Source organism: Labrus mixtus, chromosome 13 (assembly GCF_963584025.1).
Source record: "Labrus mixtus chromosome 13, fLabMix1.1, whole genome shotgun sequence".
In the NCBI taxonomy this organism is placed as follows: Eukaryota; Metazoa; Chordata; class Actinopteri; order Labriformes; family Labridae; genus Labrus; species Labrus mixtus.
The window spans coordinates 21,648,480-21,664,210 of NC_083624.1; positions in this window are offsets into that span (position 1 = coordinate 21,648,480).

Below are 15,731 nucleotides of genomic sequence, written 5' to 3' on the forward strand. Positions count from 1 at the left end.
AAAGAAACTGCTGACGTCTTTGCATCATTTTGCCTTTCTGCAGGAAAGTGCAGTGGCTTTGAAGTTTGACTTTAATTTGAGGAATCAAAGCCTTAAAACATCAATCTTTCAGATAAATAGAGTCATTTCCAACTTATTTGTCATTGCTTGTCACTTCCAGATGGTTATGGATTCAATAATCTTTGCCAGTCTGTCCCATGCAGAGTTCCTCTGAATGAAAGTGCAGTTTAATGACAAAACTCTTAAACAGTTTCCTTTTTGACACTCAAAGAAGCGGGAAAAGGCCAGCAGAGGGCGCTGATATCCAAGAATAAAAAAAAAACGAAATTTCAGTCCACATTGGTGTGCTCTCCTGGTCACTATACTTCTTCCATAAAAAGTAACAAAAAAGTTCTTCTCAGGCTGTGCTCCCCAATTTTGATTTTTTTCAGTTGTAAGAGGTCTTACATAGGTCAAACAGTGCCTATACGCAGCCCCATTGATGTGCTTTTACCTCAGCTTTAACAGCAGCTCTCTCTGCTCCTCAGTGTTCAGTATTGATTAGTGTTCCCAACAATAGAAGCTGAACAGTAGGAGGGCCGTCCAGGGCGCAGCTGACGCATGTGTCAGGACGGAGGAGAGGTGAAAATGAAGTGAGACGTGGGTGAATAAAACATGTCTCCCAGGACGCTGCCTTGTTTCACCGTGAGCCTCCCTGGTGGTTAATCCTGTATGTGAAGAGAGGGCAACCGCATTCAGCCTCGCAGGCACACACACAGTTAGGCATGTACAAACAATGTAGTCATAAGAAAACATACATGCACACAAGAACAGAGCAGCTTTAAACTCTAGGCTGACTCTACTGTGTGTGTTCATTGGGACTGGATAACTATTTTTAGGGATCTATCCTAGAGCAGAAAAAAACAGGACATAACTATTTTCTTTTCTTTACAGGTCATCCCTTTGACCTTGTGAAGTAGCATCCGAGCTATTAAGACCAATTGAGCTGATGTTGTCTCCGTGCGGTCCAGTCTGTGTAACAAGTAATGTGATCCTGACTCCTCGCTCCACTCTACCTTGTCATCAAACTCCACAGAAAAATTGATTAGATGGCTCCCTAAGCTTCATAATGTTATTTACTCTATTGGATAACTGTGTGGGGGGAAACAGTTGTGCAGTCCAGTGCAGAAGCTGTAAGTGAATTAAGCGCAATTTGTGCGATCATAATCAAAAGTGGAAAGTTGTGTCTTGTCTACAGGCCAGACTGAAGTGCATCGCTGACATTAAGATATACAGTAAAGTGGGATAATGTAAATACGTGTATGGAGACAGTGGAGACAGAAGCAACTAGACACTCCCAATAACCTTTTTTTTTTAAAACACGTGATCGTAGTTTAGCATTTCCTGTAATATGGCAAACAGGAAAATTGATTTTGGTGTTTCAATATACATAAAGTAAATGTTTTGGATAGCAAGGTATTCTGCCTTTCTATCATGTACAGTCCAATAACTCAATTGATTACTCAGCCAACAGGATATGGTTAACTTTCTCTCTCATATGTTTCAAGTAAAAAAAAAGAAATGTCTCCAGGAAAAGTGATTTTTGTATATATAAAAAAATAACATGGGATTTAACATAAAGGGACCAACAATAAATGTCACAAAACGTCACTGTCTCTGCGTTCGGATTCACATTCGGCTGTTGAAGTGGGAAAAGAAAACATCTGTGTTTTCAGTGATTTCTGCATCTGTCATATCTGCTCGTTTCATCAATCCCCTGCACAGTCAGGATGTATTGTCTATCTGTCAAGACTTCAATGTGTTTCCTTTAAGACAAAGTACAAAGTGGGGAAAAGAAATGAAGGAGCAAACACCGTCAGTGGATCTTCATTATAATGTGTTTTATTTTTTTAAATCCTGACATGTATTTTATACATGCTAAAAATAGCATTGTAATATGTAAGAAATAGCATTATGTCACATTATGTGTGCTGAAGAAAAGCCGGTTGGGTTCAATTTTATTTTGGCGCTTTTTATGCCTTTATTTAAAGTCAGAAACAGTAGAGTCAGAAATCAGGGAGAGAGAGTGTGGTATGACATGCAGGAAAGGAGCCACATGTCAGATTTGAAACTGGGCCTCCATACATGGAGCACGTGCACTAACCACAAGGCTACCTGCGCCATGAAACGTTATGTTTTTAAATGCATTAAGTGATTAAACAATAGTGAGTGTTTTTACTTTAGATCCAACGACTTTTTTTTATGACTCAGCACCTGAGCAAATGATGTGTGTGTGTTTGCTGACTCTTTACATTGTGTGCTGACTTTGCAGCAGAACGTCGAAGGGTTGATCTTATTAAAAAATAATGTATCAAAGATATATTTACGAGAAGCCAAACTTTAACGATTTTCTCCATTTCAGTCATTTAGAAACTCTATCACTCACCGAATAACCCCTATTCAACGCTTTCTATGTTCCTAATGTTTTCACGTCTGTTTGTTTGCATGTACACAGTTTATTATACAGTCAAATAATGTTTGCACTGATACCTCATCCTCCATCTGTCTCTTCATCCATCTATCCAATAATTAGTCTTTTTCACTGATTTCAGCCCAGTTCTCCATCAAAACAATCTGTCTCTGCACTCATGCACCTGAGGGACAGCGCAGACGTTTTCCTATTGGCTGATGAAGGATAATGAGGCAACGCTTAAACTCATCCGCGAAATCATGCCGCAAATTAAAAGCGATGAATTGGCAACAGCTTGAAGACAAAACCATGAAGCACTCTCTAAACAAACATTGATTGATATGATCATAATCTCCTCCATGTTTTTTTTTTTTTTTTGCTCCCTCTGATGAAATATGCGCCGAGATCTCTCCAGTGAAAGAGTTGATCGGCCAACAATCTTAAGTGTCACAGGGTTATGGATTACAGTGGTCTCGCCCCAGTCCAGGACTCACCTCAGGGACCTCATAAAGCTCCTGACTCCTGGCCAGACACTCATTAGGCCCACACATCCCTCTGCCCTCTATCTGACAACTCTTGGCAAGTGTTGTCTTAAATGTGTGTGTGTGTGTGTGTTGAATGTCTAGAAGTGTGTGTGTCAAGGCTCAGTGATGAAACTCAAACACACACATTTATACAGAGTTTTGTGCTCAGGAAGATTTACAGCAGTGAGGATGTGTGAAGCCCGTCACATCAGAAACAAACACTTCCCAAATTCTACCAATTAATTATTATTTCCACTCCTCATGAGGGTAACGAGGCTACAGGGGGCACAGTGTATATATATATATACAGTGACAGGAAACAATGACATCAGAGACCGAGAGTGCAGGGGGAAAAAAAGGCGTTTTGCCGCTTTATGATCATTTTTCCAGACACATAAATTGACGTTTCTTCCACAGAACAAGTTGATTATTATAATTTTAACAGTTATTCTTCTCAGTTGTTTTTAATGTGAATGCCTTATCCACACTGTCGGAAGTCCATTCTTTATTAAACCTGCTTTAAAACTGACAGATTTAAACAGATAACACAATACAAGATAGTGTATGAAGTATGAACTGAACATTACAACATTGTACATGTATTTAAGATGGTCAAGAAAATAAACACCAATGTACATATATAAGTTAAGTTTTCAGTTAGGTATACAATTATCTCACATCAAAAATAATAATGAAAAAAATGTAAATTTATCCTTTTAATTGTTTAAGAAGTGATACAAAATCTGAACATGTCAGCCAATAAATCAACAAGTGTGACTGCCAAAAAAAGACAAAATAATTTTGCTTCATCTTTACACCATAAAAGTTATTATAAATCTATCAGTTAATGCTGCTTCTGTTGAGAATGCCAATGGAGCTCAGGGTAAGTTCAAGCAGGAAGACTGGTTATATTCTCTCACACATTCATTCAATGTTCTTCCTTCATCTTAACCACTCCCTCTGTACCACTTCCTCCATCTCCCTGCTCTGGTGATCACCTGATTCTGGCCGTTTACTCTTTAAGTAATAATTCAACCCGTTTCTGCCACAACCTCTCTCAACCAATCATCCTGCAGCGGTCAAAATTAAAAAAAACCTGTTCTCTCTCTTCCACAGTCAGTTTGTCATTTCAGTGTGATCGCTGCGGCCCTCCTCCTCCATCCTGGTCACCTCCATTCCAGCTCAGAAGAGTTCAGATACAGCCTCAGAAACCCACTCCTCATCACAACCTGCATTCTTCTATCACCACCACCACCAGTGTCTAGACTCCATTGAGGGGGTATCCTATCCTGTTGTCAGCCTGACTACCCATCTGAGTGCATGAAGTCATCATGACGCAGTCTAATCGCCAAAGACATTGCACATTTATCTTTTCTTAAACCGGTAAATAAATAATAACTCTTACTTAAGTCTCTCCTGAGTAAACTACAATGACAATAAACTTTCTAATGTTCTTATGTTCTTATGTTATGTCAATTTAGAATACAAATGTGTGATCTTAGAAGACAATTTGGTGTATTAAAATACATTGACTTAAAGCTGCAAACACTGTACTTCAGAGTATTTTAGAATCATAGTTCCTGAATGTACATGACTGAAAAATATGAAATATAAAGATTGCCATGAGAAGCTGCCATTTCTCAGTACCCTATTATTAAGTTTTACTATTTTAGCTTTTACTTTTTTGACCAGTTGATGCCAATTCATACCCACGTATTTCTCCTCAATGCTTGTCAAAGTGCATGCCATTTGAGAAGAAATGTCATTCACTTTCCCTTTTCTCTAATGCCTTCCATTTAGCTCTGTCAGTGAGCAGCCTCTTGTGTCACTTTAAATAGAGTGTAGAAAGAGGAGATACCGGACTTTACTCTGAAAATGACTGCTGACACTTTGCAGATATTCACTAAACCCCGGCACTGGGAATGAAAGTAGAAAGAGAAAAAAAAAAAAGAGAAGAGTAATCATGAATACATTTTCCATCATCCACATGGCCAAGATATTCTATTTACAACCGCTTCTTTGGCTCTTTATATCCAGTTAATGAGATTTCAAATACATGTGAAGTGAACGGCATTTAAATTGCTATTCAGTCTGGGGGCATGGCACTGGAAAAGGGAGGGATTCCACCGGATGACAGAAGAGCTATTACCAGACCGCCTCTATTCAGTGAACAGAGCAGGTCTGGGGAGCCTGGTGAGGAGTGTATGAGGGTTTTAATCCAGTGGAGGTGTTGTTTTGAAAATGAAAATAGGGGACGTGTAAAAGGATGCCAATAAAGAGGAGAAGAAGAAGAGGTGTGTTGAGGAGTGAGTATCCTAGTGTTTTCAACCATTCCGTCACATAAACCTACAAGCAAATATAATCCTTCAAACTTCCTCCTGATAATACCTGTAAAGTAACCTGAAGCACATTAATGTACCAGCAAGAGAAAATAGCCATCCAAACAAGTCCCATTCAAACTCAAGTGTGTTAATGGGGGAGCAGCTGTATTATCCTCCAAATCAAGCTGTTCATTTAAAAAAGGAATAACTACATCAGTTATAGATCCAAAGATAATGTCATGTATTTTGTACAAATATTAAAGAGGACTCAGTCTTGTAGTCATGTATGATCTTGCTCTTCCTGTTTTACTTTGTTTTATTGTATAACAGTTTGAATCCTGTACTGCTCTGTTTGTTTATCGTTGTGCTTGTTTGGTATTGTTTTATATCTGTTGTGTATCTATTGTTGAGTTTGATGTATCTTAAAGGGCTATCTAGGGACGGGCATCTCAAACTAGCTTAGACTATAAATGCTGGCAACGGTTTACTTGCTACAAACTTGTCCCTATACAAATAAACATGAAATAATACAATATTGAACATGAGAACCCCACACGATACATTTTAAGGTGACCCCTGTTCTAAAATAACTAAAATAATAATTCTATATAACTCATTGTCAGTTTTACGCTAATCCCAAACCTGAAGCCTGGATCACCACTTTGCAGCAAGAATCAGCAACATTGGTTTCCTCATTTCCCTGTCCATCACAAGACATTTAGTCTCCATGAACGTGTAGAGTACAAGAAGATAAGCACATGCAATCCTTTTTTTGACCTCTGTCTCAGCTGGGTGACAGAGACCACCAGAGGAATGAATAGTGATGAGCTGGAGATCACATCAAGGTTTCCGTAGGCTCCAAAAACTCCTATAGAGTACAAGATGAGTGAGATATAGAGACAGACAGAGAGAGAGAGAGTGTGAGACACTCAAACCTATGTGAGATCTGAAGGACTGGGGGCTTCAGGGTCTATCCACAGGGGACCTTCCAATCGCTGACAGCACCCTCCATGACACCCCGTTAGATTTCAACAAGGACTGCAAGATTGGAAGCAAGAGATTTCTGAATCAAGTGTCACAGGGAATAATTTTATTCAGTATAATAATACATTTTAGAAGGATTCATTTTGATAATGCTTTCTATTGTACTAAACTAAGCTGCCCAGAGGAGGGATCAATGTCCCTGTAATTTAAAAAAACATTTACTAAACCTAATGTTTACACAATTACAAGGGCTAAAACCCGATTCAATATATAATCATAACTAATTGGTGCATTTCAATAGTTAATCACATTTAATCGCATTTTTAATGGAATGTTAAGTTTTTCATTATTTTGCATTTCAAAACCATTTTCACGTCCATATTACCAAAGTGAAGAAATTCCTCCCAGTGTCTTGATTTGTTAATCAATGAATGCAGAGGAATGTATTTTATGATCATGACTACAGCAGTGTAGTCTGAAACCATGGTGTAGGAGACAGCATCAGAGTGCTAATTCTTTGAGATGAAGTGTTTATTCTTACACTGTTGGACACTAATAAACATGCTGGAGTGCAGGTCCAACATGATTTACTGACGTCCAATTCTCCCTGGTTAAGGCAACAACATTTGCACTTTTCAGAAGCTCAACTTTAGTTGCTTTAATACAGGCCATGTAGCGTGACAATATTTATTTTCTGACGCTGAGGCATTTACCCTTTTATAGGGTAGGTGTCCATATATGGTAACTTCAGTGGGCATCCAAAATGGCGCCCATGCTCTCAATCAGTATGGCATTAGAACTGCAGGAATTTTCCCAGTCAATCAGCAGAGATCAGGCTACATCACCATTAGTGATTTTATGGCACCAGTATAAGCATTGGCCCAGTGCGTTTCAAACTTCTTTCATTTCCAGAGCTGGTGAATTACCTTTGTGTCCCTCTTCCCAGTCCCAGCAGCCAGTGGTTGACTAACCATAGTCTCACACATTATCCAGATGAAGAGTTGTGCTAGAAGTCAAGATAGATAGGATTTGTAGAAATTAGTTAAATTGTTAGCTTGAAAAATGGTAGCACCATATTTAATCAGACACCCTATTCAGGTAGAATGTGCTGCCACCCAGAATGCACTATTTTCTGATAAACGATTGATATGTCTAGTAAGCCATACTAAGGGTATTCTCTGAAAAAAAAAATCTTTAAATCATAAAACAACAGTAGTGCATTAAATGTTTCACAGGTTTAAATATCATTGTAGAGTAATGCAGAGGTAAATCTAACCAAAGACAGTTGTAGAGCCTTATAACAGTTTTTATTTTAATAATGTGGCAAATATTGGCTTTTATTTTTCCTTAGAGCCTTACCACTGCTAACATTGATTTAGTAATTCAATATTTGTGATTAATTTAGATTTTCTGATTCATAATTGAATAATTAACAAAATAAGTGGTTACACCATTACTTATAATGCTTTTTCACTTCTTATAATATATTCACAATATATGTGTCTATGTGAACCATTTTAGATATTCACAATTTTGATAGATTTTGAGACACAATATTTATTTTTTCTAAAAGGTGCATGTTGATACCGCTTTCACATTACAATATTTATCTTGAAAATATTGACTTGTGCAAAAGTAAACTCCTTTTTAAAAAAATCATTTTTTTTCATTTAAAGTGCAAATAAATGCTCATTCTATGTGTTTATTTATCCATAATTAACATTTTCATCAAAATGCTTTTTGGAATAAAACAATCATCACGCTAGATGGGCAAGGAACCATTTATGATCACTTTCTTGAGCATGATTTGAAATAAGGTAATGAAAAGTAATTAATATGTCTGCTAATAAACGCTCAAGGGTTGAATTGTTGAATTTTGACACATTTCAGTGAGCACCCTGCCAACCAGTGGACGTCCATTACATTACTTGCATATCTCTAAGTAAGTGAATAATTTGAGCTGCTTAATTAAAAAAATAAAGCTTAATAGATGCTTCTTTGATGAATTCTTAGAGTTATCAAACGTTTACGCTTTTTTATAATGATTAATCGCTGAATTTGAACAGTTAATAGCGATTAATCCTATTTTAAGTTGCATGTTTCAGATTCCATTATTTTTCGTTTGAAACAGTTTCTGTTGGACTTGTATTTTGGATTGTTGTACTCTCTTAAGCTGAGGGCAATTTACTTCCTGTTTGAATACAAAACAGCTTCTGTCACTGTGACTACAGGAAGACGCTGCAAGGCTTACACTGCGCTAAAAGGGACAAAATAGCATGCCATTAATGCGATTGAAAAAAAAATGAATTAATTTCTAAAATTAATCGCATTGCCTTAACTCGTTACAGCTGAGAGCTCTATTTTTACGCCAAGTATAACTATTTAAAATAGGTGTACCTTTTATTTATTTATTTATTTTAACCTATTGGATTTCGCTTTACTATAGTGCATTTTAGGCTTCATCTTATACACCTGATTTTATCTCAATTTAACTGATCACTAAATTGATCTCAGTTATCTCTCAAATATAAAGAAAGGTTGATTGATGGGTTTATTATTGCAAAATATTGTGTCATTTTATATGAAGTGATATATAGAGCATCTGTAAATGTCCCATACTAAACTGTACTTATTGCTTCTACACTTCCTCTTCCTTTGGATGTCTCAGCTATCACTCTGTCTGGTCCCTCCTCACTGATGTTGTCAAGCACCGATCCAGGTTCCACTGAAGCCGGATGAAACCAATACCTACGGATTCCTTTTAAGAAATTGTACGCAGACCATTAGCCCATGACATCAAAATGACACAGCTGCCATAGTTGTGCTTCTAAAATTTCCTACCTGAATAGCACTCATAAATACTGACTGGACATTTTGACTTTTGGACAGCTGGTTTCCTATACTGCAGAAACATTCTTCCATAATGGCTTTTAGGGCTTCTGGAGTGCTTTTCCTCACAGTGGATGTCAGGAACCAGGTAGTGGTCTCATTCATTTTGTCAGGAGTCCCACAGTTAAGGGGAAAACTTACTTGAAAAGAACATTAATCGTAATCTTGACCAAAAATGTGTGCTCCCTGTGATTGTGGGTCAACAGTGCAGGCCTATTGTTTATTATTAGACAAGTTACCGAGTCCGTAAAGAGTTGTACAAAAACATTATTGAGCCAGAGAAAAACTGTCATAATTCACTTTCAATTTATTCATATGTTTCCTTGTCCAACTTTTACATAGAACTTGAGTGATATTGAACACAGTTGGATACATTTTAATTATTTAGCAACGGCCATTTGAAACAATTTTAAAGAGGCACTAAAAATACAAATAACAGCTGATACATTCACAGTGTTATCACATTATCTGCAAAACAAGATTCTTCTTAAATGTTTATGTGTTCCATTATTTATAAAAGTACTCTCCTGCAACCATAAATGCCACCTTATAGGTAAAGAGGTGCTCATAGAAGTACATGTAGTGACTATGGCATCCAGTTTAGCATAAAGCTGAATGAAATATCAGCAATTTTGTAGGAAATTGTTTAAAAATCAAGTAAATTCACTAACAAAAAGAAACCTGTTGATTGATATTCACAACTTACATGTCATATCTATCACGTCCTGCAGAGGCAATCTTCAACACTACCCCGGCCTCCTGGTCCCAGCTCTCACAAGCCAATGGTAACTCAGTCTACTGACACCAACTTAGTTTGTCTCTGAGAGTAAATAAAAGTCATGTTGATAACGCTGCATGTTTAAACAAACAAATTGTATGGAAGTGAGTATAAAAAGAAGACAATAAAGGACTCAGAAAAAAGATAAATAATTTTTCAAAATGCATTGATCCCAAGAGTTTTCCACAGGTAACTTACTAAACCAAGGTGCTGATGGCACAAAGCCTACCATTCAACACAACAACTTAAGAGATGCTGATTGGCAAGAGCTTTGTGCGGAGCTGAGTGCTTTGAGTAGACATGTAGCATGTAACATACTTTAACAGTGTAACAAGTGCCTCTCACCCCCTCTGGTTCATCCACTTCATTGGAAAGTGGTTTCTAGAAGCATACAGCAAACTCAGTAGTAGGCTACAATACAATAAGAGAAACATAATGTAAACTCTCTATGAGAGCATGAACAGGCAAAGACAAGTAAGGAAAGGGATTTTCTGCAATGAAAGCCAAGAATAGCTCTGAAAGGTAGGCCAAGCTTGAAGTTATTATGAATACCTGTTAATGTATATGCATTCTATGTAGATCTACAATATGTCTGAATGTTTACTCCTGCATTCTCTGATAATGCTGACAATAAAAGCATGTTTGCTTTTTTGTTCTTGGTTTTTTGCATATTGTTGCTTGATGTGTTGTTTCTTGGATGATACATTGCTACAGAGGTGAAGCATCCGTGCTTGCACCCATCCCGATTGTGTAACTTTCACTACTACTGTTCTGTCTAAGATGAGCTCTAACTGTCCATTATATTCTCTGTGGGTGTAGCAAATGACCATCCCATTTCCAAACTGCTGAACAACTTACTGTACTCCAGGTAGGAAGACCGTCACAGAGAGAGGATACATTTTTTTTTTATTATTGGCGCTTCTGGTAGAAGTATTAGTACAGAATGTGTGTGGTGGAGGGGGAAAGGCCAACTCAAGATGCATTAACTTCAGCTCCTCTTTTTCATTATCTAGCACTTGTCAGGAGAAAGACTGGTAAGACATATGAATATATTTTCTTAATGTACTCCTCCATCATCAGTATTTTCTAGGGACACCTGTTAACCAATTTCTTAAAAGTGCAAAAAATCATCATGTGGTGGATTCAAATAACACAAGGCGTATGTTTGGTTTTCTGTAGGAAGCAAAACCAGGAGCTCTTTTAGGTCTGTGCTGTTTATCCTAACCATCTCCAGTACACTTTTCTTGTTAGTTTTTTTTACAAAGGAGTGGTAAACTTAATGAAAGACAATCTAAGAAAATGTATTTTCCTTACCTTCTGCCCCCTCTATTTCTTTATCATTTTGTATTTTGCACATTTCCTCTGTCCCCTTTGCTCTCCTTCTTCCCTCTCCTCTCTCCTCAGGCCTCTTGGGTCTTCCTGACAGCTGGTTTCACTGACATGTGTTTGCCAACAACAAGCCAGTGAACAGTGATCACTCAATCCTCGGCTGTCCAAATATTTCAGACTGTTTCCATATCAGACCCGAATCATTGGAAACTCCACCGCATCTCTTATTCATGGTAGCCATAAATTATTCTCCCTGATATGAGCTCCAGTCACGTAAGGCAAAGCTGGAGACTGTGGCATACTTTGACACAGAGTAGATGGATAGCAACAGACTGAAAGGAAAAGAGAGAGGGATGAACAGACGGACAGAGGCGGTCAACGGAAGAGATAAGCACAGGGTCAAACGACTTGACTTAGAAACAGAGAGGGAAGCTAAAACTAATGGAACAAGTCCCCATGCATGCTTCACACACCAGAGAGACAAAGGGTTAAATTATGGTGTGTGCCTGACAGAAAATAGTATCACATTGTTTAATGTATTTCGCAGGACACTTGTTAGACATGAACCTTGAACCAGTAACATTTCAGTTATACATCAATCTCTAAAAAAAAGAGTATCCTGCAGTTTGGTTTTGATTGTTTATTATTGACTATATGTCAATCTGTACATGTAAGTGGAACACAGATAAGGTATTTGTAAGTGCTACCCCCCCAAAAATAAAAAAACACTCAAAATAAGTTAAAATTTTTCATTAATGCCGGCCTGTGTGCATTTTTTTTGTTCAATTTCCACCTTTATTTCTCAAGTATAAAATAACATGAGAAATGAAACAAATTAAAGAGATAACACATCATGTTTTATTTTACATTTAAAAAACAGTACTGTTTGATTGTGTTACACAAGTTTAACCAAACTGAAAACCAGAGCACACAAGTACCTGACTTTAACATGTAAAGCTGAGCTGATATAGTAAAAAATAATAAACAAACAAACAACACTTAAGGTGCTTATGATGCAGTTGTTGACTCACTTGTTATTATGATGAATGGTGAGTTTCTATTAAATTAAGAATGTATATCCCAAACCAGCTGAACAAGAAAAACTCTTAGTCCAACATGTTGAAGAAATCAGAAAACTTAAGCCTTTTCAATACACTGCACAAGTATTCTTAAATAGACTCCTTCTGTATATCTTATTATTATTTATTTATTATCAAGTTATTTCTGTTTTTTAGCTGAGCAGCAGGAACTCCAAAGTTCTTTATGACACCCATTTTTCAAAGTGTCGACCATGTCTGCCTGATAGTTTATGTGGATTAATTTAGAATGGAAATAAATGAGTCACTAAAAACCATTCTGTAACCTTGCGTCATTTTTCTTTTCATGTAGCAGAGAGAGAGAGAGAAACTTCTTTTTTTCATTTTGATTATTTACTATTAAAAATGTATAAACAAGGTGAAATTTAGAATAACACATGTGTATATTGTCCGTTTTTTTAAGTCATTAACCACAGATGTGATGCCATTACATTTCATAACCACTATTTCAAAGAAGATCAGTCACACATACTGTAAATACATTCAAGGTTATGTTCTTACAAGCAGTGTTTGGACTAGAGGGCTCAGTAATAAATCAGCTCCCTGGTTGGTATTGTGTTGTGTATTATTGTTGAGCCCCTGTAGCTCTGCACTTAAAGCCTGTGATCCATGAAGAGTGTGTGTGTGTGTGTGTGTGTGTGTGTGTGTCACCGTGATGGATATCGTCATTACCATGTCCTCCTTGTCTCTGTATCTGTCTTTCTGTCCTCTTGTTCTACGGCTTGGTTTTCTGCACTTTACATGTTTCTTATAACTTTCTCAGATGGTGTAAATCTACAGTATGTATTATTTTTTTATTCATGAATAACTTCTCTGCTCTGAACTATACATGTACCATATGAGTAGATTAATAAAGGCATATATTCTTTGAAAGAAAATCATTTTTTGATTTAACTTAAAAAAAAAAAAACTTTATTGATTATTTGATAGAGACAGATATAATATACATAGACAAACTAAAAACAGCAATCTAATGCAAGTATCACAGTGTTTACAATTCACAACAAGTCCTTAGAAGGGCTTTTGTGTAAATAAAATAATAAAATGGTTAAAAATGAAAAAGAAATAATAAATTGATTCATAACTGAACTGTTTTCATTTTCTTCTCCTTTTGATTTGTCTTTATTTCTCCCTGTTATTTTTCTAAAAACCTCATATGGAGAGGTGTTGCAAATTAGCATTTTGCTAAAAACACTAAAGGCAGTGCAACCGGAGACCTGTGCATGGTTCAATGTTACAGCACCAGTGTTACTGTAAGTCTATATCAAATAAAGAAATAAATAAATAATTAAACTGCGTACAGAAAGATACAATCAGACACACATTGAGCTGTGATACAAACAATTAAACACGAGTACAAATCTGCTGCTGAACTAACCAGGATTTGGTGTCTCTCTTGAAATTGGTGAAGTATAGATTGCATTATTTAATATTTTGCATAGTCTTTTCCAATTGTAAATGTTTAACATCATATTATCAAGTTTCTTTTTACAAATGATAAGGTTGGCATTTTTTTCTCACTGTAAAAAAAAGAACAAAACATTTATTCTTCAACTTCTCCAATCGTCTTAAATAGTTGCTACAGTACTGCAGACCTCCTGCAGGGTTCTCAATTTATTTCAGATTATTACAAAATCAAGAGAAAAACATGTTTAAGCAAACAAGCAGTCACTGCAGGTTTCTCACTGATTTGAGGGATTACATTAAAAATATAAAAGAAAGTCAATTAAATCTAAGAACCAAAAACTGAACTAAAACTGACACTGTGTATGTCTGTTGTGTGACATGTGTTTAACCACTATTTTGCATGCTGTAAAAGTAAAAATAAAAGGACTCACTCTCATTTTCAGTAATGGTATCAGCTCACACATTTCATCACCAGCATACCTCTAACCCTCCAACAGACTGCAGTTTGAATTTTCACACTGCAGCGAGTATGGAATATCACATGAGAAGGTGTAAAACCACCTCACTTCATCCCCTGAAGACCCTTCAGGTGATCTCACAGTTTCCTGAGTGTTGTTGTGGTACATTTATAGTCTGACACGTTTGGGAGTCCTGTGAATTAGTTTCTCTCTATAACAAAAAGAGAGAGTGAGAGAGGGGGGGGGGGGGGGGGGGGGGGGGCAAGGAAGGCGGTACATTGAGGAGAAATATTGACTGAGTGACTCCACTGCTAATGATCTCTGTGGGGAGACAGAGGCCACACACACACACACACACACACACACACACTCACATGGACGTCAACACTGGGAGCCAACGAATAGCCAAAGATTAGGATTGATCTAAAAAAACTCTTCAATCATAGATCAGGACAAGGAGATCTGATCTCTTGTCTACTGTCTCCAGAAATATCTTTGCTTCACGCATGCTTCTGCAAAAAAAAAATCCATGTGACACATCGTATTTAGGAGAGAGGTTAAAGTAGCTCACATAATCCCTTAGAGAAGCTGCTGAGTGCCAACAAAAATCTCTAACACATGCATCAAACGAAAACTGAGAAGTTAAACAGGGAAGATGTGATGGTGCTGGAGTTGGGCCAGTGATAAATATGAAACTAAAACCAAGAACCAAAAGTGAAAAGTGAAAAGTGTAGAGACAATTTGATTTATTTCTTTTTGGGGGATATATTTCTGAATTAAATGTTGTATCTCAGGATAATAAATGTTTTCTTTTGTCAGACTTAAATCTCCTGCGAGGAACTTCTGGCAGTACAGTACCTTTTATCTATTTGCAGATTTTGTCTTGTGCATGTATAGTATTTAAAAAGACTCTCCCTGCTTTATATAAAACGTTTTATGTATCACTCAATGAAAATCTTTGATGTGGAGTTAGTTATAAAAAGCTCCATTAATTAGTCTGACACCTAACCCCAGTATCAGTGGTTTTAGGCATTCATAATTACTATATATAAATAATTAAACTCTTTAATTATTGTCTCACTTGCTTCTTTAGGACATGAAGAGGCATCTATAATAATATCAGTGTGTAAAAAAAAACCAACCTGTTAAAACACCTCACAGGAGCTTTAACACTAAAGTAGAAATGTGGTAAAAACTGCTGTTCTTGACATTACCAAAAAAAAAATGCAATTACTTGATTATTAAATGGTTTGAAGACAGAGAGAGATAAAATAAAACTCTAGGAAATTATGAAGTTAATAGTTGAGTTTAAATAGTAAAAAAAAACAGAACTGCACGGGGAGAAATAGGTTTCCACCGTCGCTTCCTTTTATTCCAGTAATTCTGAATTCAGAATAAAAAGAGCCCATGTGATTGATTTGTACACAGATGATTGCAAAGTGTAAGACTTCTGGAAAATGAAAACGAAAAGTATAAAGGACAATGTAAATTGTCG